The sequence below is a fragment of the Pseudopipra pipra genome, chromosome 3 (genome assembly GCF_036250125.1).
Source record: "Pseudopipra pipra isolate bDixPip1 chromosome 3, bDixPip1.hap1, whole genome shotgun sequence".
NCBI lineage: Eukaryota > Metazoa > Chordata > Aves > Passeriformes > Pipridae > Pseudopipra > Pseudopipra pipra.
The window spans coordinates 36587308-36613503 of record NC_087551.1 but is presented as its reverse complement, the minus strand read 5'-3'; the positions used below and the strand labels follow the sequence as shown (position 1 = coordinate 36613503).

The 26196-nt window shown below is 47.7% G+C and overlaps 1 long non-coding RNA gene across 1 annotated transcript; it reads left to right on the top strand.

The window, feature by feature from the left end:
- The first annotated feature begins 17672 nt into the window (after positions 1 to 17672).
- Positions 17673 to 20355, top strand: LOC135411294 (uncharacterized). The gene is made up of 2 exons (XR_010429080.1): positions 17673 to 18328; positions 18421 to 20355. It is a non-coding gene; the product is annotated as an uncharacterized LOC135411294 (long non-coding RNA).
- Positions 20356 to 26196: the final 5841 nt, after the last annotated feature.

Below are 26196 nucleotides of genomic sequence, written 5' to 3'. Positions count from 1 at the left end.
AAAACAAAGCCTCCTAGCTAAAATCTACACAAATCCATAGGTAAAATGCATGCCCATGCGTTAAACCTTCACCTGTGTCCTTGAGTAACCACATGCTGATGTCACTGTAATCTCTTATGTCTTCATCAAGCCCTTTAGACCTTCTCCATCAAGCCCTTTAGACCCTGATCTTGGTGCTTCAGGCACCAGCTCACGTTACTCAGAAGTAAAGCCTGCTGACTTCAGCTTAGCTTAAGTGTGTTCTTATAGTTCCTGCTTAGAGAAGCACCCTTTTTAGATGAGCTACACTAAATTATCCAGAATTACACTAAATTATCCACTTACAGATAAATACATGCTTTGCTGTTTTCCTGAACAAAATGAACATAAACATGAACTCAAGACCAGCTTGAAAGATCAACCCTTAAATTGTGTGTACCCTGGTACAGGCAACTGCCTTCTGCATGCCAGCTTCAAAACACCTCACACGCTGCTGGATCTGCAAACATCAGCTAGTGCTAAAGTATTTAGTTTGCCTGTTATTTGCACCTGTAAAAATCAGAGATAAATCCAGGACAAATCAGTAATGGGAAGAGAGAGGCTGGCCAGTTCAGTGGTCCCAGCTTTCCTGCTTGCTGGAAGCCATGGCAGGACTGGAAGATCCCCTCAGCATAGCAAGGCCACAAGGTTTGGCCCCAGAAGGCTTGGGGTTGGCTCTGGTCAAGCATCCAGGATATGATCTGTGGGGTGCAGTGTCAAACAGATCCCGGTGACGCCCGGTGGCTGAGAGGTGACAAATGACAAAGTCAAACTCAGACGTGGTTTACCCCAATCTGTAGCAGAAGCCACTCTGATTTTTAAAAAGACAATTTTGTCTTCATACAAGGGAAGTAGGAAAAAGCAGCATGAACAGAGGCACACTTCAAGTTGAACAAAGCAGAGCTCTTGTTTGAAGCACTGGCAGGAGCCCAGCATCTCTCAGGGGCAGGCATTGGGGTCAGTCTTGTCTGGCTGTCCCTGCCAGGGAAGGACAAGGAGCTTTAAATTTTATTAAATGTGGTTAATTTTCTTTTTTTTTCAGTTAGTGGCTTACCTTTTTTTTTTTTTTTGAAATTGGTGTAGTGGTTGTGCTATGCAATATAAGCCAGAGGGTTTGTAGAATTACTGGTAGGACAGCGTCGATATGGCAAGCCAAAAGTTTGAAGAAAATTCATGCATGCAGGCTCCTAAATATGGATCTACATGGTTATTTTCATCCAGAGTCTTGCACATCCATAGTTCTGGGTTAGAAAACATAAGCCCCAGGTGAAATGCATTTGGAGGATCTCTGCCATCTGATGTGAATGAAGACCCCTGTCACAAAGTCATCTGTATGACCTACTTGCTTCTCGCCGCTAAGGAATTGTCCAGGACTCATGTAACAACTTCAAACTCAGGCACATTCCTCGAGCTGTGTGAGGAAGCTTGCACATTGCCTGACCACATTATATCTGCCTCTAGGCAGTGTTATCACTCCTTCCCTTCCATATGCTTAAGCAGAATTTTTACAAAAATAAATGAAATACATATGTACATTATGCAAAGAGTGTTCTTGAGCCGTGCTATATTTGGTTTTGCATGATACGTATCCAGCGTGTAGACCATTGGCACTCGTTTTTTAACTGTTAGAGATAAGCAGAGTCACAGTAAGCTATAAAAGAGTGTAAAATATGCAGGGCCTGATTCTCCGGCTCGCGGAGGCCCCTTTACATCACGCTGGCACTGCACTGGAGTCTAAAAGCAAGTGCACATGTGACTGGAATCCACTTTCAGGCCCTTTTATACTGCCAAAAGAGCTTAAAGTTGCCTGAATTCAAATGAGATTCAGATGCTTGTAGTACAAGCCGGTAGCCATCATTAAAATCTTCATTAATACTGCTGCCCCTCTGCCCCCCAGCAGTGGGGTGACCAGCAGCAGTCACCCCTGGACATGAGGAGCTACTGAAGGATTGGGGAGCACTGTCCCTCTCACCATCCCAGCGGGGAATAGGGGCATTCCCGGGACCAGGCACAGCAAGATGGATCCAGTGGGTGCCACCACAGGCAAGAGGATGTGGAGGCAGACAAACGGGGGGGGGGGGGTGGGGGTGGGGGGTGGAGGGGGGGGGCAGCTAAACAGGGAGGAGTATTTGAGACTGAGCATCCCGCTTCTCCCAGCTGGTTCCCTGCCCAAACAGGAATCCGCATTACCCAAGTCTCCCTTTTCATAGCTGGTTTTTCTCCCAACAAAGAGCTGACATAGAACAAGCTGTATGTACAAGTGCAGGTACACCCGCCCTTGATTTTAATCATTCAGCGCCAGCCAAAGAGGGAGGGACAGGAAGGCTCTGCCACCTTTCCGCTTTCCCTACGGCAGCCGCCTCCACCTTGGCCCAGGTTGGATCCAGCCACCCACCGTGCAGGCTCTGGCTCTGAGTGTCTTGCCCCAGGGCCCAGACTCAGCTGCTTCTGCATCCAGAAGGGAAACCAGAGCTGCTGGCTCGTGACTGGCGCTCAGATCACCAGTTCATGACTCTCTCCTGTGAAAAAAAAAAAAAAGTTAGTTTGCATTTAAAGTGTTGGGGAAAAGGATTTTTTTTCTTTTTTTTTTTTCCTTTTTCAATCCCAAAAATCACATGGCCAGACTATTTTAAACATTCCTGGCTATTCCCCCATGCACCAGCTCCCTTGGCTGGCACTGGGGTATTCTCAAAGCTCGGGTAGGAGAGTAAACTCTGCATGTATAATTTATCCATTGTAAAGGATGCAAAATCTACTGGGAACAGGAGGGGATAAGAAAGAGCGAAGACACTTGTGGATGCCAAGAATTCCAAGTGCCAGACCTTGCTAGCGCTCTTCCAAAATGGAGGGTCCTACACGGCTCCCGTTTAGCTAGAGCTGAGCCTAGCCTTGCCTGCTGTGTTGAGATTTGGCAGGCTGCAGCTCGCCATTGTTGCGAGCTCTCATCCAGGCGGCGGTGCCAAGCCTTCCCTCCGGCTGCAGCCCTTCCAGTGCTGTGCGCTAATCCCCTAGTATCTGCCTCTCCCAGATCCGGCGGGGGCACCCTCTGGAGCTGGGAAGGGAGAGGAGAGAACCCTCTCTGCAGACACCCCTCTCCCAGCAAGCTTCATGAAGAAGCCCAATTTGTTAACCTTAACAAATTGCCACTATTCAGCATAGCAGAGACATTACAAAAAAGCGGGAAATCCGCTCGCCCCGTGCTCCAGAGCTGGGCAGGTCAGCGCCAGCTCTCTCATTGGGAAAAGCAAGGGATCGCGCAGCAAAGCTTAACTTCTCATGCTATTTTTAGTTTCCAGTTTCTGCCCTGTTAGCCTGCCTACATCGTGAAAGCTCACAGGAGACACAGGTCACTCGCTCTGCCCAGCAGTCCCTCGGACAGCGTTGAAGTAGTGATGGATGAGCCAATGAGGGCTGTTCATCCCAGCATTCCCAACAAGACCAGGCCAGCAGCTCTGCACTACCAGGCAGCCCCGCAGCACTTGAGCCCCTCTCCCCTTCAGCACCTGCACCTGGGACAAGCACAGGCGCCAGCTGCCCCTTCCCCTCGGTAGAAGCACTCTGGGCCCATGAAGTTCTCCTGCAGGGCAGGAGCGAACGAGGCCACAGCCCCCAGGCACCCACAGAGGGGCCACCCTGCAGCCCCCAGTCCACAGCTGAGGCCAGCCCTCTCTGGGGCTCAGCCTTAATAACCAGGGGAGTTCCAATGCCATGGTTGTGCCATTGCTGTAGCTATGTAGGTTTTCTCTTTTAACACCACTTAACACTGGGGTTGAACAGTATTTTGCAAAATGTGAATTTTGCAAAAGCAAGAACTAAGCTCCGGATGCTGTCCCCCCACCCTGGCTGCCATCCTAAAGAAATCCCTGAGGGAGGGGATGCAGCAAGCCTCCACTGCACTGGAGCAAAACTGGGTCCAAGGCACTTGGCCCTCCTGCCAAGTCTTCTGCTTATTCCTGCAGAGAGGTCTGAGCTTGGCCCTCTTTGCAAGCCACAACAGGGTCTTGCCTATGGTGTGGGAAAGAATGGGCTGCCTGACATCTCAACACAAGGAAGCAAAGGGCCAGTCATGGGTGCCACACTGTTGCAGTGGCTCCAACCCTGAGTGGGGATAACCAACATCTGGCTACATTAGAACAGCTTTGGGAGCTGATGACGAGCCCCCAGGGAAGAGACTCCTTTGCACCATCAAAACCCTTGATCAGAATGGAAACTGCCCATGTGAGTGATTTTCATAGAAAAGGGCTCCTTTTGGAAAAGGGGTATTTTCTCAGAGCAGGTTGTGCCAACCTGCATCCACAGATGTTTGAAATTATAAGACCAGACTGCTGCTGGTCTGACCACGGAGGCTGGTCAACACAGGGAGCAGCTCTGAGCCATCAGTGGCTTCCCTCCTGGAGAGGCAGGGAAGCAGTGCAACCTCTCTGCCCTATCAGGGGTAAAAAAATGCCTTTTTCATCAATATGATCATCACCTCCCTTCAGCAAAGCATCTGTTTTTTCTAGCACCACCATCAAGATTCCCCAAAGAGGTGTGAAGGGGTGGCTTTGGCCACAGCTGTGCTCCATAGGCCTGCCTGTCAGCATGTGCCTGGGTGTTTTAGACAGTTCACAGCAATCTGTGCTGAAAACGAAGCCGTGCTGCACCCCCTCACCCCTGCACACGTGGCCCAAGATTTATCTCAATGTCTCCATCCCTGCCAAGTTGCTGGTGCCAGGGTACTTCGCCCTGCCCCCAGACTGTGAGGAGGGGACTCTGCTCCACAGGGTGCCAAGGGGACCCCCCCTGCTCCAAGCCACTCACTGCAGGGCCATCCTCCAGCCTTGCTGTTCTTAACCATGCCACTGGGAAAGCCTTCCCGCAGGTTTCTGCTTAGTTGCTTGAAAGAGCTTTACCTTAATGTCCCCTGGTTGCACTTACTGGGGGAGTCAGTATTTCTGGCCTATGTGTGTCTGTCCTGTGCTTACTGGGAAGGCAGGGCAAGGCAAGAAAATGATTCTTTATTGTCCTATGTCAATCTGGTAATCGGCAGGAAATCTATGAAAGAAGCAAAGCAGCACCTCTGATGCTAAATTCTTCAGTAACTTGCTTTGGTCCAGCTTCCATCAGGACAGAAAGAGGAGCTTAGCAATCAAAAAAGAACCTGTTCCATAAAGAAAAACAAACAAAAGCAATCTGAAGGAGTCAAATAGCCCTCTGGAAGGCAGGCAGTCTGTATCCTTCAGGAAGGGCAAAGCGCTATCACATACAGCCCGGCTGAACCCTTAATTGCAGGCTGTCAGGTACCATACATCTCCAAACTTTCTGAAGTGCAGGGAGTGGTGTGATGGGAATAGATAACACACACAAACATCACAGACTGGGCAGCACAATGGAAAGACAATGTGTAAGTGCTCGGCTCAGCACTGAAATATTCCTGTGTTTTCAGGCTGAGAGGCCGTAGCATGCAGGATGTCAGCAGAGCAAAGTGATCGTGCAGAAGGTGTACTGGGTTCACAGCTAAGGCAAGTTAATTGCATCTAATGGTTAGGAGCCAACTAACTAAACTTAAGTTCCCTTATAATTCCCATTAACAGCTTATAAGAAATCAAAAAGCTCCAACAGCCTCTTTAAAAAGAGAAGGACTAACCAATGAAATGACAAATTAGACCAGTCTAGAGAAATGCGCCTTTGCTTGCTGACTCAATGGAAGCCAATTAAGCATCTTCTTGAGCAGAAAACAGATAATAAATGTCATCTTGAGAGATTCTCCCAGATGTTGGTTAAAGTTGAGTCTGTAGCAGAAGCTACTGAAATCTCTGTCGTAACTGTTTATGGTACAAGCTGCATTTCAGGAAAAAAACTGCACTGAGGGTCCCATGAATGTAATGACTCACAGTAAAAGCAGTTAGTGAGCACAGAGAGAGGAACAGCTCCCAAACGGCTGCCTCTAAATGGTATGCAGCCCCAGGTTGGTGAGGGCAGCCTCACCAACTGTAGGGTTAGCTGACCTAGGGAAATTTGTCACACTGTGACTGTAGGGTTAGCTGACCTAGGGAAATTTGTCACACTGTGAAAGCTCTGTGGGGTTTTGTGCAGGTAAGATGGGGGGGAAGCAGGATGGACAGCCCTCCAAAGCAGGGATCCCCCACTGTCACCAGGGACCCTCTCCAGCAGGTCTGTGACAGCCCGGCTTGACAAAATATACAAAGAGGGACAGAGGGCAGGATTTGTTCTGGGCAGGGGATGTGTGTTTTTTGTAGCCCATCACAGGGGACAGGTATGGAGATGGTGTGATTACAGCAACAGCTTCCAGAGAAGGCTTTGTCCAAAGTCCTCATCACCCTGCAGAGCTCCGTGCTGCCCTGGAGCCCTGAGGAGACAGAGCCAACATGGAGCTGGAAAACCAGGCATACTCGTCATTGTCATCTTCTTGGGATGCAAATATAGCGTATGTTCATTCCCAAATGTACAAGAGGAATATTTACTGATTGCAAAGCCTTTTTGTATAATGTTTGACTGACAGTTTATAATTTCCATTTAGCGACACACTGTTATTCAGATTGCCTGTCTACTAATATGCTTTAAAAAACTCCACATTAATTGCCCTTAACTGTAACTTTGTATAATGGTAAGCCATTATTTTTTATTTTATCCTTTCTATGCTGTTCTTTGCTTCTAGACAATATTCATTGCAACTCACTTCCCATTCTACTATAGGTGTATGGAACTCCATGTAACACAAACACTGAGACTCCCAGACACATCGTGATCAATGTGGAAGTGACAGAAGTTGGAAGGAAGCCATGAAGCCTACCTCTCCTGTTGGCCATTCCTGAAGGCCACTGGCGCGCTCATCCAGTGTCCAGGGAACACTCCACAGCATCTTGTCCCTTACTAGTGGATTTTCATCTTCATTTATTTGCACATGCATTCATATGTAGGCACACTCCACAAATAACCCTCACAAACACATATTTCTTTATAAATATATACATATAACTTCAGTTAGTTTTATTCCCTTCTAATCAGCTTGGGCAAAATGTCTCAGTCCTTTGAGTTTAGGAATTTGGGCATTTAAGAGAATATCTTTCAGCAAGAACAATTAACATTTTTCTTGTTCTCTGTGCCAGGTTATTCAGACCATAATCACTACCAATGTAAGCACCAAATGTCCCTAATTAGTACTGGGTTTTAACTTTTCTTCTTGCACCAAAAAAAATGATGTCATGATAATTTTGTACGTAACTGCCAAATTTTATTTCCATTATTCATTTCCATCTCTCAAGATGGCACTCAATGCAGGACCTCTCTGGGAGCAGCAGGCAGCAAAGCCACCTGACTTAGGAGATGGTCTTTTCCAATGCTCAGACTGCCCACCTCCATGACAGATGTAGCAGGAGAGCCCCTGTGGAGATGTCCCCCATGCTCACGGTTGTGCTCAGCCATGGCCATGCCCAGTCAGTTCAGCAGTGCCCGTGGGGCTGCCAGTGGTCACTCGATTTTCAAGGCAGCAGCCGCCACGTCAAGCCCTGGAACCCTCCATGTCCTCACTGCAGGGCAATCTGGCCCCAAGGATCTTTGTGAGAAGAGTTTGCTGCCTTTCTCCCACCCCCCAGCGTGGCTGCCTCCCTCACTGTGCTCCAAGTGAGGAGTGAGACTCCTCTCCCCTTTCATCCCTCGGCCACAAATATCTGTGGGCCGCTGGGCAGCTGGCAGGCACTGGACTGACACCTGTGTGCCAGATCTGTCCAGCTGTGCCTGTGACACACCATCCATCTGCAGCACTTCTCACGTGCTGCCGCCAGTTGCTTTCCCTGGGGCCAGCTGGGAAAGGAGCCGGGGCCAGTGTGAGGGAGGGAGTTACAGCAAAATTTTCAAATAATGCTTTACCTCCAAACTGATTTCCTCCTGTCGTCTTCTTGCAAGGGACAGGGCTTGCTGCTATTGTGACCCGAGGGTGCCTAGCTCAATAGGGCCAGGTGTTGCTTAGATGCTTGCTCCAGGGTCTGGGGCTGAGAGCATCTCAGTGTCACAGTGCTGGGACATCCCTGGTGGCTCCTTCCAGGCTGGCAAGGGCTTCTCACACAGATAATACGGCTGAGATCATTGGTGCAGCTACCTGATCTTTGCGTGGCTTAGGCACTTGCAGGGTCTGCTGTACGCTTTGTTTTCCCTCCCTTGACCCAGGACAGTCGATGCCAGCAGCAGAACTTTCCCTGACTTTGCAGGGACTGGGGCTGGGCTCTGGGCAGGCGGCAAGGGAGAAGCAGACCATAGATCTTCTGAACTAATTTTGGGGTCTATCACACACTGGAAACTGAGACCTACGTGATTTTCTCATTTTCAAAGTCTCTATCTATAACAACAGCTTTGCAGGAAATTAAACAGTACTTGAGCAGGAGTGTGCTCAGGGAGATTTGATGCAAAAACTTTTTGTGATGCGGTTGAAGGCACAGGGGAATCACCTTATCTGCTCTTCTCCAGTTGCTAACCATCTCCCCAGAGGCTCCTCAGCAACTCTGAGCCTGCATGTGGCTGTCCAGCCCCAGCTGTCCAGCCCCACTTCTGTGTGCCCTGCCACACCAGATAAAAACAAGGCAAACGTATAAAAGACCTGACTGAAAAAGAAACTTTTAAAAAATACACCTCGAGAAATACCAGCCAGGGAAGAGGTTAACCATGGTTAGCATGAGACATGGCATTCCCAGAGTGAGGCCCAACCACAGGTAAAGATGGCCAACCTCCTGCATTGTGGATCCCTGACCCACCACCTGGCATGCACAGGGCCGCTCTATTGGCACGTGGCTCCCAGGGTGGCCACTCTCTGAATGTGCACCTCTCACTTAGGCACATGTCCAGGCGGCCACAAAGGACCCTGCGGAAAAAGCAGGATACTCCCAGAAAAGTGCAAGATGTGGATACCTTGGTGGGAGCCAGGCGAGCAGTCACAGCACGTACTGGCAGTGGCGTCATGGCCTTGCTTAACCCCTCTCAAGCAAAGGCTGGATGGTAATTAAAGGGATGCCGGGTGCCAGTGAAGCTGGCAAAGTTGCTGCTGATCTGCATCAGTTCAGTGGTGGAAGATTTCACAAAGAAAACATCCATCACTGCATTTGTTGCAGCAGAGGGGTTCACTCATTGCTGCCATGACCCATCGTTCCATCGCTCACCACATGCCAGGGGACAGCAAGGCACCTGCAGGCATGACGGCCCTGACAAGGACAGCTGGGAGCAGCCAGAGCAGCACGTAGAAGCTGGTTTTCCCCTAAGGGGAAGTTTCAAATCCCCAGTGCTTTTCCACAAACTCATCCACCACCCAAAAGCTCTGCATCCTGCTTCTGCTTTTACTTTGCAATCAAAAGGCAGGAAAATTCTCCCACTACTCTCCCTGCCCTGAATGGAAAAGTTCCTTCCCCCGTGTTCTCTGCTATACTGCCCAAATTACTTTTGCATTTTTCCTTTTCTTTAAATACTTGCCCCAGTTGACTCGTGTGGGTCAAACAAGAGCCCACTGGCGCTCACGTCATGACGCTCCCAGATCAGCTCCTCATTGTCATGCAGAGCATAATTTTCACCTGTTATTGAAAATTCAATATTGGGAGTTTTTAATTCCAAAGATTTTGATTTTTCAATAAAAAAGTGAAAATGAATCTCGGCAGGATTGCAGCAGAAATGTTGCAAATGAGCTGCTCACATAAGGCAGAGAGGGAAGAAAAACACGGAGAAAGAGAAGGACAGAGTGAAGGAGAATACACAGAGAAAGCCCATCCAGAAAAGAGCTTAAATAATTCAGGTGAAAAATATGACCTTTAGCAGAGATGCAGTTTTTTGGGCTGCCATGCACAATGGAAAGTCCTGCTGCTCTGCTCACTGCCCCATCAGTTGGTTGGACCACATCCCACTGCAGCATCCCTGATAGCCCTGCTTACTTCAGTGCTCATGTGCCTACAGCTCAGTTTAGGCCACTCGTGTATCAGGGCCCCCCAGATTTTGTAGCCATTCTATCACATCTCTGTAAGTCTTTGTCAATGTCGTCCTTATTAAATTGAATGGGACTTTTCTATCAGGGTTAATTGGATGGTTAAAACAACAGAAAAGTGGTGTTTAAAAAAAAAAGAATCTAATAACCAAACTTAACTATGAGCCTGTTTTCCCTATTATATCTAATAAAATAGCTACATTAAATATTAATAGATTGCTTTTTGATCTTCTGTGTAGTTGGAAATCTCAGTGTACGAAGGGGATGGTGTTAGTCCTTCATTAGCCATGAGGATATGTTGTCTCCTAGATCCAGTGCTTTACTTGGAGACCTGTCTCCTACCTACATCTAAATCTGAAGTTTCTCAGCTTTGCACGGACAAGCATGAATCAGCTTGCACATAGCAAGGTTAAAACACAGTTTCCTGTCTTTTGCCTCTCCCTTCTGCAGATGGATCCCTGTTTCTGATAGCTCTGCACAACCCCATCCCTCCATCCAGACACCCACCCATCCCTCCATCCACCCCTCCATTCATCCTTCCATCCATCTCTCCTCACTATCTCTCCACAGAGTCACCTGGGCAGCGGCTCCTGTGGGTGCCTCCCCCAGGCTCACATCCAAGTTTGCTCTCTGCTGCTTGCAGATTCTTTCTGCATAACATCTCTGAGATATGGCCTTCCTTACCCATCTGTACAGCTAAAACTCTTGTCAAGACTCTCAGCATTTCACATCTCAATTACTGTAAAATCCTTCTCCTTGCTTGGCAAATGCAGCTTCATCCAGCGCTTCCTACTCCATCTCCCTGCCCAGCCACTACCATACCCGCCAACCACAGCTTAAAATCATTTATGCTCAAAAGGATCACACACAAACACCTCTTGTGATTTATTTTTCTTGCTGGCAATCACAAAACAACAGTGAAGGTGCATCCAGGCTCCCACCCGGATGTGATATTAGAGGTACAGCCCTTGCCATTGGGAATGGTGAGCAGGAGCTGGCTTACACATCTCACCATCACGCTGAGATCAAATAAAGCACCTGGGGCCGAACTCGGCCGTGAAGTATCACTGCCTTTAGTTCCCCTGGCAATGCTCGAGGGCACCGGCTCTAGCTCAGAAACCCCACGTCCTGCAGTGGCATGTGCCATCCCCCAGCGCTGACCTGTCTCCAAACCAACATAAGCTTATGCCTTCTGCCATACCAGTGTGTTTAATACTTACAAATCCTTCTGCTGTTGCTGTGTAGATTCTCCTTTTTTTTCTCCCTCATCCTCTCTTTGCTGAGCTGCTTTTCTTCTTCCTTCTCCTCCTGCTGCTTCTTTCTTCCCCTTCATCTCCCCTCCACCTTGCGAGGAAGCATGGAGCTGGCTCCCCCATTTCACTCCTATTTATTCTCAGGTCTGCGTGGCTTTTACTTGGTGTTCTCTGTTATGAAGACAGCACACTGAGAGTTTAAACAAATTTGGCTTTAGGTGCTTTAATGAAAAATTAACGGGTTTAATACTGGCTTCACCATCAAAAGAAGAACATTAATGTTTAATATTTAAACAATGCATCTTCACAATAATTCCATCACATTTCACACAGAGAACCCACAGTAAATGCCTGGGGTAAGGCAATAAAAATACCAAACTGTAACACTATTTACTATTTTAACCATGTCCTTCACAGTTTATACAACGCTTCTTTACAAAAAGAATTGAATCATTTTTTAATGACAATTCCTCCTGTCCTCTGCCACTGCAATAGGTAAAAATATTAGATTTCAGATCATAGTCCCGGCTGCTTAAGCCTTTTCAAGACTGAGGATATGAAAGTGTTATGCAAACTAGCTGGCCTTTAAATGCATCTTTAGGAAAAAAAATGCAACAACATCTCACTGAAGAATGATTGAGTTGACATTTCATCTTCAGCGCATACTGTCCAGGTGCAGGTCTCAAAGAAAAGCTTCAAATGATAGAGTGGCTTCAGCATCCATAAATTTGTTATGTCTCCCCAAATTACTGTACTAAAGGGATTTCTTGCCTTAAAATGGAATTCTGCCTTTCACTGTGGCCAGAGCATCACTCCACATGGGTTCGGATTCCCCATGCTCAGGAGCACCTTCCCTGGAAAGCGCAAATCCATCATGAGCGCCAGCACTTTGGAGCAGATGTTGATGGTGACACCTGGCCTCAGGAGGAGCTGTGGGCTTGTTCACTCTCCATTTTCCCTTCGGCCGAGGGCCAAGACTTCCGTATGCTCATTATTTATGCATAACCTTTTGACTACACGGTGCTCTCCCTAATACAACATAAACAACTAGAAAAAAACCCCACCTCACAAAGGAGGAAACATCAATTACCTTGTATTGCCTGGATTGGCTTCAAGATCCTTTTGCACGTAAAATGAGAATGATTTCTTAAACTGAGAGTATTTAACTGGAGAAAAGATTCTCACTTCAGTAAACATCCATCTATAAAAAAGCATGGTCCAGTTGGATAGCAAGAAAACAAATCACATACACTATAATAGAAAGGAAAGAAACTACAATGCTTCCAGATGCATACTACAGGAAAATAATTAAATAGCAGCCTTGGTAAGAGACATCGTGTTTGAAGTAGACAAAGAAGAAAATTCTGTTGACATGAACCCAGACATAAAGCAGAGGAGGAAAGCACTTAAATATAAAAAGTAATCAAAGAAGTTACTTGTCTGCCTTGATGGTGCTTCCAGAAAGTTTCTGGGTCATCTGTCCATGAAGTTTTCCTGCTTTCAAATCTAAATTCTGTAGCATAACAACTATTAGGCAGGAAAAGATGGACAGTGAAACAGAATGCAGACACGGCTTCTCAAGCCAAGGCAAGAAACATCTCCTTACAATCCTGATTAAAATGTCTCAGTGCATTTTACCCAGTGCACATAAGAAGGTAAATATATCATTAGAAAAAACACTGGAATGACTTCCTCAGCCACAGAGCAGGGACCCCCGCTTGCACAAACTCCCTGCTATCCCATATGCCATGAGGTCATACGTTAAGGTGTTTTGATTCCCCAGATAATAAAACGTTAAGATCAAGAATGTTTTTCTAAGAGCTGCCATGTCCAAACAGTCATGGATTATGTGTACTGAAGGTTAATGCTGCTTTTAATCATCTGTCTTCCTGAAGCAGCTTGGACAACTGTTCATATGAAGCCTAACAGCTTCCAGGTGTCACACCCAAAGTCCTGATGTCCCCACACAGCCAAAGTCTTCTTACTGATGGCTACCACATGCCCTCAGTCTGTGAGGCTGTGAGCAGTCTAACATAAGAGCCAACACCCTCCAGTCCTGTTCCTTGCAGTATTACCCTTTACCCAACTGCCCTTCTGGTTCTGCAGTCTTCTGTGATACCCTTAAAACTGGGAGCACTTCTTCCTGCTCTTCTCCCCGTGAATTGTGCCCTCCGCTCCCAGTGGAGCCAGTTTCCCTCCCCCAGGCAGGCTGATGGGCTTTGGCTGGGGGCCATTTTGGCGGGATGCGAGGAAGCACCCTGCTCAGATTGCAATCAAGTGGAGAACATGCCGTCCTGTAATTATGCAGTTGTGCATGGCGCAGTGCAGAGTCCTGCAATTCAAACTGCAGCTGCAATTCATATCACAAGCAAAATGAGTATATTTCTGAAGGGGAAACAGTGACACATAAGCCCTGTCTTAACCATGGCTAATTCCACTTTTCTTGTCTATAATTTACTCCCCTGGCAATCACTGCCCCATCTGTGAGGTCTTCAGCAAGAGGAAAACCTCATATCGAGGACCTCAGAAGAGCAATGTGGGGACACATTGTGATGCTCAAGAAACTTGCTTCCATGCTGAATGGCAGTTTTGTAACAGGTTCAGATTTTCGATGGTCTGTATCACATTCAGCAGCAGCATTCCATGTGCAAGATAAAGCCTTTTAACTCAGCTTTCTCACTTGTTTCCAGAAATTTTCACTTGTGGCAAGTACTAGGAGAGGGAGATGCTGCTTCCCTGCAGGGGCAGGTGATACCTGCTAGTTTAGGACGGTTTCCATTAGCATACAGGGCCAGGAAAATGTCAAACTAGGAAGGAGAAGAGGAATGGCCTCAGATGCACTCGCTGAACTACTCCGGTAGGAAAAGCATTTACTTCATTCAGTTGCTTGTCACAGCTTTTTTGTGTTGGTGCCATACACAAATATGCACTCAGAGCCAATTTTTGCACACCCTTGCAGTCCCTTTGCCTTGGGTACAGGAACCTGGACCTGCTGTCGGTGTGCAATGCAAATAAACAGGGTTTAATCCAAGAACTTTTTACTGTTTTGTAAGTTTGCAAAGAGCTTCACATGAAAGCCTACATTGTTTTGAAGTGCTAGACATTTTCCTGCTCTAAAGTTTCTAACAGGGAACTTCTGCTTGGTTTTGGATTCAGGTCTTGTCGGTTCCTTGGCTGCCAAAATGACTTTTGTGAGGCAGATAAAACTTGGAATAGATCTGGTTCAACCTTTGCAGCCAGCTCCTACGCCTAAGAAGTTTCTGAAACAAAACCCAGAGTCTCTGCGGGAAGGAAAAAAAAAAAAAATCCACCTCCACTTTCGACTGCGGTTCGGTTCTCAGCCGGGTTTTATGGTTTGGTCTTGTCGCTGCCCTAAAGTCGGTCAGTGAAACCGCCTTTTGCGCTGGCCATCGCTTTAATCCTTTTTCCCTTTAGAGGTGCGAGCCCCTCGCAGCGCGGGCAGGGCGCGTCGCTAACAAAAGAGCGAGCGGTGGCCGGGGCTGGCCGGGAGCCGCTCCGGCGGGAACACCCGTCATTCCTCCATCCGTCCCGGCACGGGGCGTCCGCGTGCGCCGCTGGGAAAATTACCTGCGTAGCATGGCAGAGAAGAAAAAGAAATAAAAAGACAAAGGCGAGCTAATGCCCGGGGTGCTAACTTTCTCTGAAAGCCCTGTTCACCCCCCCGGCCCCTCTCCCCGGTCCCCGCTGGCCGCGCTCCGGCGGTGACTCCGAGCGGGCCGCTCGACGCGGCAGGAGCGGGCCGCCCTGCGGGGCTGGCGGGCGGCGGAGCGGCGGCGCTGCCCCGGGGGCGGAGGGGAAGGGGAAGGCGGCGGCGGGGCTCCCGGGAGCCGCCGTTCCCCGGCGCCCGCCCGCTCCCCGCCCGGCGCGGTCCCGCCGCCGCTGCCGCCGCAACCGTGAGCGGCGAGGGACCCCTGGCGGCCGCCGCCCGCCCCGCGCCGCCGCTCCGCTGCCCCCGCCCCGCCACCGCCGCCCGCCCCGCTCCGCCCCGGGGTCCGGGCAGCAGCCGGGGCAGTCGGGGGTCATCCCTGCGCGGCGGGATTCGGGGCGTCGGCGGCCCTGTGAGGCGGGAAGGAGCCCTCGCGTCCCCCTGCGACGGGGCGCAGGTTCCCCCCCCCCTCGCGTTGGGCCCTTCGCCCTCGACAGGAAACGTCAAACAAAAATAAATAAGCGTGAGCGGGTGCTGGCGTTGGTGTCAGTCCCCGGGGATGTCTCCCAGCCTCGCAGAGCCGAACCCTCAGCGCCGCCCTCGGGCGAGGGGGCAGCCTGGGCCGTTCCCCCCCCGGGCTGCGCGTCCACACCCAGCTCCGTCCGAGGGGCGCGGAGGGCGGAGGGGATGCGCATTCCTGAGCCGCGCCGCGCCTTGCCCTGGAGGGGCGGCGGGAGAGTTTGTGCTTGGGCGACCTCCGGCACTTTGCAAAACTTTTAAGACTCAGCCCATGCCCAGAAATACAAAATACAAAAAATACAAAGCGTATGTGCAAGTACAAATAAGTATTTAATAAAAATAAATACTATACATAAATATTAAACAGACTTTTGTATGGGAGCAGCTCTGGAGGCCTCTTGGCTTTTTCCTCTGCACTTGTAGCATCTTGTGTTGTCATGGGCTTCCCTATCCACACATCTATCTCTGCCCCTGCTCCCTGCTGCATCTCCCTCCCTGGCCTTGTATCCTTTGAGGAAAACCCAAAAGTGTCCTTAAAGAGTAGAAAGGTTGCATTTGTGTAACTGCACATGAACTGCAGAGATGATGCTGCGGCAACCACCCCACTCCCTCTCTCTGGCACATGCCTTGCTCCATCGTGCAGGCACAAGCACCTCACTTTTCCCAAAACTCAGCCCAAGACTCGGCCACAGCTGTCCTCGGCGTGGGGGTTGATACCACCTTCACACTGAGCCTCCACCAGTGAGCAGCCACAACTTATCAGGAATGGTCAATGGCATTGCGTTTGTCTGCTTCAGAAATGAGAAGATGGAGGGAGGACATGGCAATGAGGAAAGAAAGAGGCAGTTTTTCATTCTGGCTGGAAGCAGAGAGGGGAGCGCCACTCACAGACGTCAGCAAAAGAGGGTATCACTGGGAGAGGTGCTGCTTCTTGGCTCAGCAAGCAGGCATTTACTGTGTTCACCCTTTTTCTCAGAAAGGGCTTTTTTTTGAACCTTTTGACCTGGGAAGCAAACGTGCTGGTGCTCTTTGTGCGTGTTTCCCTGCCTTCCACAAGGATTACCAGCAGTGTTTGGACACCCACACACCTATGGACAGCACCTGAGTGAACAAGGTTTATTAGTTATCTGGGGGAACCACAAAGTGTGTGCATTTTCAGATTTGGGAGCCCAAGGAAAGCAGTGGCCTGGCCCAAGTCCCCAGTTGCCTCTGCAAAATAGACATCAGAGCTGCAGAACCAGCAACAACCACAATGCCAGAGCCAGAGCCACTGTACAGGCCGATGCTCAGCATCCCGAGCCTCAGGGCTCTGGCATTCAGCATCCTTTGAGCAGGAACCATCCCACTGCCCCTTCTACTCTCCCCACAGTCTAGAACTGGCCTCTACTCCCTCTACCCAAAATCATTGCCCCTTGTTCTCAGCCTGCAGGCAGCCAATGTTTGCCCTCCAAGGAAACCATCCACAAGCAGCTGTTGAGTACACAGTGACAGCACCACACCTATTTCTGGGTGTTTATGGACTCTTTTACTGCTCTTGTCCTTCCCCTGCTGAAACACTCAACACTTCAATAAAGCTGTTTATGATTCCTGCTCTTTGTCTCCTCTTGTTTGAGCTCCCAGATTCAGATGCTGATGTACAAATACATGGATAATGTTGTATTCGTTGTTTTGTGCGAAAGAGAACAAGAAAAATTCACCTACAATACAAAGTGGCGTCAATTTGTTTTCCCACCATACAAGGTCTGTCTTGCCCTGTGTTTTTTCTTGGAAGCCTGGATGGATGACACGGGAGCTTGTCAGATTGAGACAAAGGAGGAAAAAAAAGCAGGTGAAAATTGATTTGCAAGGAAGTTACTTAATCATATTTTTGTACTTTTGGTTGTGCCTTGAGCTTTTGTTTATATCTGCATATATTTGAGAGATGCTTGAGGCACATGACAGCCCTGTTGATGCATCAATTAAGGGCCACAATGACAAGTGCCATGCTCTCTGAGATGCCCAATGAGCTCTCCAAGACAAGAATCAATGTTTCTGGAAAACAAACCTCAGAGGGAAAACAAATGTCTTGACCAGGATATCTTATTTCATTTTATCTAGAAAAATAAAAAAACGCTTTGTCCTAGCAGCTATACATCATGAGCAATGAAACAAGTGTGTCCTTTTATTTCTTTCCACAGAAAGTTTCTTCCAAAACAAGCAAAGAAGAGCTGAAAGAACTGAGTATAGAGGAGAAGCAGAGCTGTGCATGCCAATGCCATTGCACCCCAACCAATCTTCCCACAATTATACAGAAAGATGCAGACATGCACACATGGCCACCTCTGAGCCAAGTACATCCTGAGTTATGCAGAGCCCCTGTGTCTTCCCTGCCATGGAAGTTGTGCTAGACCCACAGTGCTCATAGCCTGGAAAACATCATCTTAAACACAAGGCAGTGTGATGCCCTCTGGGACTGAAAGCTGCTGGAGGCTCTTTGGGGATGGGGATATGTCAGCTGTCCTGAGATAATGTCCACCAGTTCCTATGAGGTGGTCTCCCAGGATCAGTAGCAGACAGGCAGGGGGACCATGTGCAGGGACAGGCTTGTGGTGAGGCCTGTAGACCATTCCCAAATCAACAGTGCCAAAAACTGTGAGGCCCCATCAGCTGAGTTGTGGAGGAGGCAAAAGCAAGGAGGCAGAAGTACAGGAGAGGTATGGAATCCAGGAGAGGAGGAAACAGCTGAGGGTACTGCAAGAGAATGCAACTAAGACATGATCTCTACAGTGACATCATGACCCAAGAAGTTTGCATGGGAGACTGAGTGACCTGGGAGAAGAAAATAAGTCACTCAAGGGCTGATCCATGCAAAGTCACCAATGCTGGCTCCATCCCTGAGCTACCAGGGAACGTGCATAAGGGAAGCATTGCAAGGTAGCTGCTTGCCACCTGTCTCCCAGTATTGGAGAGACAGGCTGGAGAGCTGTGTGGACCACTCTGCTCCAGCACAGCCTTGTTCTGGCTAGGTATCACACCACCTTACAAACGCCAGGACCAGGGTCAGGAGGAGCAGGGAAACGCTGTTGCTGGAGACGAACAGAGCCAGACTGCAGGGGAGATGGCAGTGGGTGAGGTTCAGCTTGCATCGTGAGGGAGTGCTGGGCTTCTTGTTAGCTCCACGTTTTCCTTTCCTCTCCCTGCTGGTGTGAGAAAACGCACGCTGCATTTGTTCGGCTGCCAGGAATATGGCAGCTCAAGCACCATCTTGTTAGCTTTGCTGTGTGTCTTTTCCCACAGCATTGCTTTAAATAATGAAGGGAGTCATGATCCACCAGCTGGATTAGACGTTATGAACTTATCTGGCTCAAATCCAATGGTGATATATTTGGCCTCATTATTTTATGCACAAATGCCACAAAACAGCACAAGATTTTTTTTTTCTTTTCCTAAATACTCTTTTTCTTTTAGCACTGACATTTCTCTTATTTGCATTAAGATTTGCAATGAACAGTCTGTGCCAGACCAAATTTGTCAGATACTTCTGCTTTTATGGCTGGTTTGTTCCAGGAAATCAGGGTTGGAATTGTATCCCCTGACCTCAGGGATGGGCCAACGAGTGCTCCCAGGGTGGGGAACATCTTCTCGCCTTCAGGGACCGCCTGTGTGAGGAAATGGGGGAACCGGTGCCTTGGCCAGGACATCAGTTCAGGAAAATTGAAATCGCGTTCCTCATGTGTTGTGGCTTTTAGCAAGCATCTGAGCTGTAGTTTCCCTAGCTGTATGGGGAATATGATAACATTCAGCCTGCTTTATAAAGTATTCAGAGGCTTACAAGACTTTTATTAAATGAAGATCTAGATGGAAGTGATGGGAAGTGCTGTTACATGAACTTCACTTATGCTCTTGCTATTTCCAGTGCAGGTACCCAACAGTATGCATGCAGAGTGATAGATGCAATGGGGCAGGGAAGCAGACACGCTTGCTGTGGAGTGCAAGATTTCCCCCTACAGAGGGAATCAGCCTCCCTGTCACTCGGGAGACAGAGACAGGGAAAGTTTTGCACAGGAGGACAGAAAACTGCCTGCAAAAGCCAGAGATACAAGAAGATCAGAGGTCAGGGATGGATAAGAAATGCTTTGAGCATAGAAAGATTAGAGGGCAAAAGCCTTCACTGTGGATACTTTGATCTTGCAGCAGTACAGATCCTACAGAGTTTGGCCCTACCTAAAAAGCATGAAATTGCCTCAGACCAGGGTCTCGTGTCCTTTGCTATTCCAGCAAAGTAAAATAAAAAATTCACAAAGAGATGTGAGCCACCTGGGATAGGAATGCCCATCAGCTTCTAAATTATGATTTCTTAGTGATTAAAGTGCAAGAAATGAGGGTGTTGTGTGGGATGCTTTACCTAGCCATCCTGGCATGATCACGCTGTGTTACAATTCAATTCAGCCTTCAGGCAATGCACTCCTGCTCTGCTTCCGGAACCAGACAATGTCTGCTCTGAGTATTTCATCTGACAATCCAGAGAGAAAGGAAGATTAGAGAAGTAGAAACCTACAACATTTTGGGGGGGGGGGGAAGTCTTTTTCCCCCCATTTGTTTTCTGTTTCATATAGTGTTAGTTCAGTATGTGCCGTTGTGCTGAGTCTGCTATTTGAAGTAGTTTCTGCAAAGTCAAGACCAAGTTTGGGAGAATCTGGAAATAACGTAAACACACTGAATCTGAAAAGCAAAATCAGACTCTCCTCATTTTGTTTTTCATTAAGCAGAGAAAGGGAAGAGTGTGCTCCATGTATTCAGCCATTCAAGTGCTATGTACTCGGATACCGTCTGGGTGAGCCGAAGCATTGCTCTGCAAATATTGACAGTCTCTTCATTCAAGCAAGAGCTCTCAGAGTCTAATTTTAAGTGCTCATTTTGTGTATTCCTCAATAAAAGTCAGGCAATTAGGGGAAGAACAAGCCTGAGTGTGGTTGGTGTCTTTTCCAGACATTTCTACCCTATGCCACGAAGCTCCTACTCAACGATTCATCTGCATCATTGCTGTTGTCAAAGCTGAGCCTAATCCTCAACAGTTCAGCTCCTACATGGATGTTTAAATCTTTCATATGAATCCAATGATTTAAGGTGAATTTTAAAAGCTGAAGTTTAAAAGTGCATTCAAAAATTTTTAAATTTATTTTTGGCTAATATTTCAGTCTTTAGCAGACTCGGGGACATTTTACAGCCTCATAAAAATGCCTGCAGGGATGAAGATTTCTTCTCGAGGCAGTAAGCACTGTTCCCAGGCACTTCACAAGCTGAAATGACAGGTTTGGATCTCCTGAATTCACAGTGGAAATATTCCCAGCTCTGGGACAATATGCAGTAACTATTTGATTGCCTACAGTTTAATAACATAACTCAGGGCAGGAAGGAGATACTGCCTCTTTCTTACAATTTAGTCAGGAAGTAGGATTTAGAAAGCTGGACTGTATTTCCACCTGCGCACACACCCACACCCACGCAGACCCCTCCTTGAATGTGCTCAGGATGTGGGTGTTAGTCCTGCAAAAAGCACCACTGGATGTTTAATGGCCACAGGTGGCTGGGATTTTAACTACACATCATTTGCAGACAGTTCAATAAAAGAAAGGCTAGTGAGCTTTCTCTGCTGGGACAGTCCCTAATCCCATGGCTCCTGATGTAAATCGCAGGCCATCTGTGCATTAAGATGGCCCTCTCTCTTTTCCTGGGTTACAGAAATGAGATACAATAATTGGATCCTTCGAGCTGAAAGGACATAGGGCTAGTGCTTACTCCTTAATGCAATTATATGAGGCGACAGGCAGAGGTTTCAGCAGCATTTTAAAACCGCCAGATAATCAATACAGAGGCCAAGTAGGAGTGGTGGGGTTTCCAGCTAAACAGATAAGGTGTCACATCACGTTTGACCTATTTCCCAGCATAAGCATCACTTCTGCCCCAGTTGTCTTTTAAAAGATATCAGTGGATACTGCTACCACCGCAGAACAAGAGGTAAACATCACAGTCTTCCAACAAGGTGTTAAATGGGCTCCATCAAAGGTTAAATTAGCAACCCCCAGTGCAATTCTTTTGTAATATTTCTTTAACATTGAAAACAAAAATGAATGGTCCAATGGTTCAGAGCAGGCTTTTGGCTTTCACATACCCATAGGTACACCCGGCCAGCATCAAGTGTATGTAGGTCCTTGTCAGGCAGCCTCATCCCTGAGGTAGAATGGGGCAGCATCTCCCATTCCCACCTTCCTGCAGTCACTACAGGCTGACTATTGCCAAATTCAGGACCCCACCAACCTGCCAAGCTGGAGCAGGCAGGCAAAGTAGGCAGGCACAACAATGCAGGAGTGCAATCATCCTAGTTCATCCTGTAAAATGAGTCCACGTTACTGGAAAAACAAAGCTGTGCTCATCAGCAGGTATTTGTGTGTCAAGGATCCTGCCCCAAAGAGATGTGTTGGCTCACAAGCCTCCTGCCCCATCACCTGTAGAAAGTCAGTCCCAAATGCCATCACATGCCACAAGACTCATGCCAGTATCCTGCGAGTGTTGTATTGGAGGTATTAGGCCACTGGGTTAACGAAGGGGTAGGCACTGAGGAACTGGTCTGGGTGTATCTGGGGAGAAGGCAAAAGCAGCCATAAGGACACTTTTCCAGGCTGTCCCAGTACCTGAATGGCTGGCACTCTATGACTGCCCCCAGATTTTTTATGTTTCAGTGTACAGAAATACACAGATGATAGATGGTTCTTGTTCCCAGTGAGGGCACAGATGAAATCTGGGTGAAATCCAAGTGCATGCAAAAGCAGGACCATCCCTGACAAGGCACAATGTGCTTTTCACCACTACAACTCCATGCACAAATAATTTCCTCCTCAGCAAGTTGATCTTACACTGTGCTTCCAGGATCCCTTGCTGCAGGGCAAAGTTAAGGCCTCAGCCAAGATATTTAGAAATGAAGGCAGCAATTTGTATCCCTCCTTTAACATGCAGAGCCAGTACCTCGCATGCTAGGTTGAAACATGAATGACGTGGTTTAGATCCTCATCTGTCATTTAGTGGACTCTGCTCCCTGTGCTACCGGCCAGGAACAAGGACATTTTGGATATATGCTGTTTCACTTCTATACCAGATTCATAGCTAGCAGGGCTGGAAGTGCCTCAAGTGGACTGAAGAGTGGTGAAGATGGGAGGAGAGAGCTCCACCTGCTTTCGAGTTTGTGCACCTCTCCATCTTCTCCCATGCTGACTGGGCACTGCCATTCAGTATCTCTCAGTTCAGCTCAGTACATCTCTGATGTCCCCTAAACTCCTCGAGTGTGGGGGCTTGGGTTGAGTCTTGTGCTCAGGACATGCATCCCCTTGTCGATTTCAAAGTACACAAATGAGTTTCAGTCCCTGAATGGAGATGCTCATGGGAAAATCAGATTCAGTTTGAAATTAATTACAAATAGGTACTGCCAGGCAGATGAATGTCTGAAGCTTGGATCCCTGCAACCCCATGTCCTGCTCCCAGATTACCTCACATCTAATGTGTTCTCTTTAGCAATTTCTCCATTTTGTGCTGCAGAAGGCAGAGACCTGCAGCTTCAGTGCTTGTAAATCCCCTTTTCCTCATGGCACCTGGCTAACACTGCTCCTGAGCTCCTGCAGGTCTGAGTTTGTGTTTTCTTCTCAGGTGCTTGTTTAGACAAAGGAACTGAACTGCAGAGACTGAACATCTTTGAGAACATCACCTTCACCAAGCTGGCCAGAAAGTTTGGGAGTCATCTGGAGGGAGCTAACAGAATGATTGCCTAGGCCTTGTTTCTACATGAAACAAGACTAAAGAAAAGCCCCACAGACCCAAATTTATAGATGCCTCTTTCAGCCTTAGTAGTGTCCTTTGCCTGTAATCCCCAATACAGCCAGTTGGTGCTCTCGCCCTTCCTCTTTCCTCCTCACAAAAGTGTGCCAGACACCAAGACCTCACTCTCTGACCTCTGTCTCTTGGCACTGAAATAGTCTCAGTATTTAGACTTCCTTCCCAGCCATCGTGTGTCCCCAAGGGGGACCATAGTCTTATTTTAGTTACAGACTAATTTGATCTGGTTTTCAAGTTGCTTCCAGTTCCTAGGTGCTTTCCCCTTGCTGCCACAAACGGAAAGCCAGACAGGTTTCTCTGAGGTGAGAGCTGACTTCTTGCACCCTTTTGTTTGCTCCTGCTTCTGCCTCACTGATCCCCCTCCAGAATGGAGCTACTATCCTAGCATCTTTCCTTTCTGTGATAAGAGCAGCATATGTCTGGATCATATATCTGGATCAAAAATCCAAGTTGTATCTTTATGAATCGCCAAGAAAAGAATACTCCTTGATCCAACCCATGTGTTGCTTCTCCCCCCTGGTGCCAGAGCATATGATTTGAACAAGGCACCCAGCTTACCTCTTCTGGGGAGAGCTCTGCACAAAGTTACACTCGTGCACGAGAGCTTAGAGCCGTGCAGTGCTGCTCCTCTTCCTCTCTTTAAATGTTAGATCCAGGCCGTCACTCTCCTTCACTTTTTTTACTATTGCAGGTCAGCCCGTCTTGCAGTGGTGGGGGCTTGTCCCTGGCGTTAGGGGAGGGGGAGGCAGCAGCATCTCCAGGTGTGCCTGGATGACATTTGGTGCAGAGCTGTGGGACCGGGACCATTCTGCCTCTGGGTGAGCCTCTAAGAGCAGTTTTCCCAGAGCCGCTGTTTGTGTTAAAGCACTTACTCTGTTATCTTCCAGAGGGAAATTATTTTATTTTTCGACAGATGAAGAACATTAATGCCATTAAAATAATAAGAGATTTAGAGCATCCCTTTGTTTATACAGTGACATGCCACAGTGACAGGCACAATGTAAATAGCTAAACACTGAGATAACCAAACACTTAGACTGATGTAAAAACCCCAGCATTTTTCCCATTCCAAATTCTTTAGAGTAATCTGATTTGACTTCCAGCACAATGCATACTTTAATGATGCCTGAATAATGACTAGGCAAGGAATTAACTCCCACAGTGGGTTAATGCACTCACTTTCACCCAGAAGACCTAGGCTCAAATCCCAAATAAATCAAATGGATTTGGTGATCTCATTCCAATTCCTCATGGTCCTTTGTTCACACTCTGCAATTTGATAGAGCCGGCGGCCCCTGCCTGCCTCCTGCAGAGAGGGGCCAGCCTTTGGGGAACAGAGATGGTGTGGGCTGGGGGTGGGGGGAGCATAGCAAAAACCAGCATGTCCCTCTAATCCAGGGATCTCAGCTGCTGAAACAACAGGGGTAGGGTGGGGAGGGCTTTCACAGATCGACAGCGTTGCCACACCACCTCCTGGGTGTTGGACATTCACTGCTGTCAAACACCTTGATGTCAAAAAAAAGCGTTTTTAACTGCATGACAGATGCTCGAATATAAACTGCCTAAGTGTGACCAACCGCAGGTTTGTCTCTCCAGGTTTATGCGCGGGAGAGCAAACACAATTCACTTGGCCTCTGGCAGGGTCGAGGGAGGTCTTCAGTAGGTGACTGTGCTGACAGCATTTATGCGTCCTATGAAGGTGGTAGTGCCAGCAGGGTGGGATGAAACCATGCACCTATCAAACAGGGAACATGGAGAAAAAAATCTTCTTTCTGCTGTCTGATATTTTCTGCATTACTTTTGTGATTGTTGCTAGGGTCACTTGGATGACAATGGGAACCTTTCAGTGGCATTTGCAAATCCTGTTACTGAAAGCTAGACTCCTGGCACCCATATTGGAGCCTGCAGATCACACTGGTGAAAGCTGAAGTTCTCCACAGCTATGAAAATTACATCACTCCTGCCTCGATGCTCCACTTTGGTTAAAAAAATTGAAAGGCTTCTTTGTCTTCTTCTATTGTTTTTTATTTAATTTCTTCTGCTAAGACTGTACCGAAATCACAACCACTAACGCTACAGACAAATGCCAAGGAAATAACTGAGTCAGAATATTCTATTATCTTACCTTTCCAAAGGGGGGGTGCAAAACAAGAAGGTCGATGAAACAAAGCACATGTATCCATGCAAATGTAACTGGTATTAAAAACACCACGCAGGTAGTGCTTCATCCCAAAGAAGACAGAAAGAGAAACATTAAAAGTTTTCCATGAAGACTGAGTCATCATGTAAATCTACAAGGACTAAGTGCTTTTTAAAATGTTAATATGGACAAGTTTTAATGAGTTTAACTGTGTTTTTCTTCTCCTCAAAGTGCCATTGATTGCAACCCAGAAGCCCACAAAGTGATGTGAAGATAGTTTGTGACAGCTGAGTAGCAATGGTTGGTGAAATTCTGGTCACACCAGCATCCATGAGAGCACATGTCATCATTTAAATAGTGACAGGATGTCATCCCATCTTTTCAAATTCCTGATGCTCATATTAATAATGAAGTCTTTGTGATGATGCACATTACTGAAATACTCAGAAAATAGTTTAGGTTTCAGTTAGGAAACCAGAGGAATGTTGCTGGTACCAAGCAGGATATCCTTCCTGTGCTGACTTGACAGAAAGAAGCTTTATTTCACATGTGAAACATATGGGACAAATCAATGCAGCTGAATTATGGAGCCCACATGATGTCTACCAACTTCAGCAGGCACAGTCCTCAGCCTTTGTAGCATCAATCCTATTTATTAGCAGTGGCAGAGGGGGCTCACGGCTCTTTCCAAGCTGCAGCTCAGCAATTAGTGCCTTCTGGGCTTAGCTCAGTATTTGTGAGCTGTACCTGAGGCACAGATGCTGCTGAGGTGTGTAAG